General features: G+C 32.0%; 1 non-coding gene across 1 annotated transcript; it reads right to left on the bottom strand.

Moving 5' to 3' along the window:
* Positions 1-789: 789 nt before the first annotated feature.
* On the bottom strand, positions 790-908 carry LOC137235895 (5S ribosomal RNA). The gene has a single exon (XR_010948097.1). It is a non-coding gene; the product is annotated as a 5S ribosomal RNA (ribosomal RNA).
* Positions 909-3,706: the final 2,798 nt, after the last annotated feature.

The raw sequence follows: 3,706 nt of genomic DNA on the forward strand, positions 1-3,706 counted from the left end.
AATATTCATGTAAAAATAGATAACTGAAATGTGTTAGTTTGATATACGAATTCATTTAAATTGATGAATTTCATATTTTCGGAGTGTCAGGCATTTTAATCAAAAGTTTGCACTGATAAAATCGAATTTTTTCTCAATTAAGTGAAATTTCTTAAAATATATTTGTACTAATCAAAATTTTAATTCGGATATATAAAATATGTTAAATTAGAAATCAAAAAACTTATCTTCGTTGAGTTTTAACAACATTATTTTATTTTAAAAAATTTTTTAAATATTTCTATTGCAACACTAGAGTAACCCTATATGGCTTCACTTAAAGGCATCTAAAGTTTGGAATTTTAGTCTGAATTGATTATTGATATTGGACGTCTACAACTTATATGTATAATTAAATGAAATTTCATGACATTCAAAAAAAAATAAAAAAAATTCTCATTGAATGCTTATTAATTATCAATATGATTATAATATACATATCTGAACATAATCGGACATCAGCGTCCATTTTAAGTACTATAATAGGTGGATGAGTATGAATTTGTACTATGCAGATTCATTTTGTATTTATATGATGAATGCTTATAAGCTTTAAATCAATAATTGATATGGTAAAAAATTATAACTAATATTATTATGCACGTAAATGTATGCGCGCGTATGAAATTTTTCCATTGAATCTATAGAAATATTAAATTGTATTCCAAGTATTTATTCAATTAAATGCAATTTAATAAAAAAAATATTTATGTACATATATATACATAAAATAAAAGAAAAAGTTGGATATGCCAACAACACGCGGTGTTCCCAAGCGGTCCCCCATCTAAGTACTAACCGCGCCCGACGCTGCTTAATTTCGGTGATCGGACGAGAACCGATGTATTCAGCGTGGTATGGTCGTTGGCAAAATTTGTTTGCCTAAATTGGTATAAGTATGGCTATTTTAATGTGTATACTCGCAGCTGTGAATTTGTCCTTTTTTTTTTTAAATGATATAAGTCGATTTAAGTAAATTTTGTTATATACTTTATAGTTTAGTGTATTCAGATACTCTTGCTACTAAAATCAGATTAAGTTTATTTTTTTACAAAAATGAACTTATGCCATTTTTGAAAATAAGCCTGCTATTATAGACATATTTATATCGCTTGGCATGTGTCGGGGTATATTCATTTGCATGAGTTTTCATTATGCATACATACGTATGCTACTTAGTTTAAACGAACATTCATACATACTACATATGCATGTACATCTTAATAACATATCTTTCTGTTATGTATTGTATTAGAGAAATTTTGAAATCTTTGTTAAAAAATATTGTGGTCCTGAAAAGGACCGTTTGTTTGAATGTATATTTATTTTGTGTTAATATGTCCGTAAAAATGAATTTAACCGCCGAAACCATACAATGTACGACCCTGCCTCTTCAATGCATATACAACATCCATAGCCGTAACTGTTTTCCTTTTAGCATGTTCAGTATAAGTGACTGCATCACGGATAACATTTTCCAAAAATACTTTTAAAACACCACGAGTTTCTTCATATATTAAACCAGATATACGTTTTACGCCACCACGACGTGCTAAACGTCGAATAGCTGGCTTTGTGATACCTTGGATGTTATCACGTAAAACTTTGCGATGACGTTTGGCGCCACCTTTACCTAATCCTTTTCCACCTTTGCCACGACCAGTCATTTTTTCTATTTAGCACTTTTTTTAGCTTTCACAAGAACACTTCACTTGATCACTTCACTTCACAACTAATAGCTTGGTTACCGAACGTAGCTGCTATTTATACAAAAATCCACAACATTGAGTGAGCTACCATTATGTGGCATAAATATTTCTATCTCATTTTAACTCGCACAATATTGCAACCCTAAAAAAATGGACAAATGAAACGTTTTTGTGTATTTTATTATATGTATTTCCACATTTATAAAAATTAGGTTTATTAAGTGAAGTGTTCAGTGATCAGTGTTTATTTTGAATTGTGAAAAATAAAAGTGAGAAATGGCTCGTACAAAGCAAACAGCCCGTAAATCGACTGGTGGTAAAGCGCCACGTAAACAATTGGCCACTAAAGCTGCTCGCAAAAGTGCGCCGGCAACTGGTGGAGTGAAGAAGCCACATCGTTATCGCCCAGGTACAGTCGCTTTGCGTGAAATTCGTCGTTATCAGAAGAGTACCGAACTGTTGATTCGTAAATTGCCATTCCAACGTTTGGTGCGTGAAATTGCTCAAGATTTTAAAACTGATTTACGTTTCCAGAGTTCAGCTGTTATGGCATTACAAGAAGCAAGTGAAGCATATTTAGTTGGTTTGTTCGAAGATACAAATTTGTGTGCCATTCATGCAAAACGTGTCACAATTATGCCAAAAGATATTCAATTGGCTAGACGTATACGTGGTGAACGTGCTTAATTCCATATTTTAATAAATATTATAAACGGTCCTTTTCAGGACCACAAATTTTTTTAAACAAAAAAGATCAAAAATAACTGAAGCAACTGTTAATGAAAATTCGTATTTTGATAGTAGCAGCTGTAGTTTTACCCTTAATATGGTGTGTATACCTACTCACGAGTATATACACATTTATTTGCTAAACACATACATTAGTATGTATGCACGGTTGTGTGTTTGTACCTTTGGTACGTATGAATACACGCCACAACTTTTTGCGCCTTTGTCGAGATGCTCATACAAACATACATATGTACATATATACATACAATATGTAGTAGCTTGCATGCTGTACTTTTTTAATGTTGCTCAGTTTTTTTTCTTCTGGAAAATGATGTAAGTCAACTTTTTTATGAATATTTTCAAACACTATTTTATTAATTGAAGTAGTTGTTAACGCAGATTTCGTTAAAAAAATAAATTTTCCAAAAGTGTACTTACGACCTTTTAAATTTTTCTTTCAAAAAGTGTTTTAATAGGTTTTAAAATAGATAAATACATATATATGACAATATAATTAATCTCTTTGTATATATATTTTGTCGTCCTGAAAAGGACGGTTTTAAATTTGGCGTCTAAGAATATATGTAAATCGGCGATTACATCACTTATGCTTTCTTTTCGGTCTTCTTTGGTAAAAGTACAGCTTGAATATTTGGTAAAACACCACCTTGAGCTATGGTAACTCCAGACAATAGTTTATTCAATTCTTCATCGTTACGAATAGCCAATTGTAAATGACGTGGAATAATTCTAGTTTTTTTATTATCACGTGCAGCATTACCAGCCAATTCAAGAACTTCAGCTGCCAAATATTCCATAACAGCAGCTAAATATACTGGAGCACCGGCACCAACACGTTCAGCATAATTGCCTTTACGTAACAAACGATGAATACGACCGACAGGGAATTGAAGACCAGCACGGTTTGAACGTGACTTTGCCTTTCCCTTTACTTTACCACCTTTACCACGGCCAGACATTGTTGTTATATATTTCACTTAATACACTTTTTCACAAATACACACACTAGCTGAATAGCTTGGGCACTTTATTTCCTAAACGCAATTTGTGCTGCGCTTATATACTTTTTCGTTTGTACATTGAGCAACCCCAATCGCATGTTTTCAAATTAATGCCGGCAATATATAGCGAATCGTTACGAACAGGTTGAATGGTTTGTCGGAAAAAATACACTTAAAGGTGCGCATTTTGACACTTAGAAAATT

The sequence above is a fragment of the Eurosta solidaginis genome, unplaced genomic scaffold (genome assembly GCF_040869045.1).
Source record: "Eurosta solidaginis isolate ZX-2024a unplaced genomic scaffold, ASM4086904v1 ctg00001140.1, whole genome shotgun sequence".
NCBI lineage: Eukaryota > Metazoa > Arthropoda > Insecta > Diptera > Tephritidae > Eurosta > Eurosta solidaginis.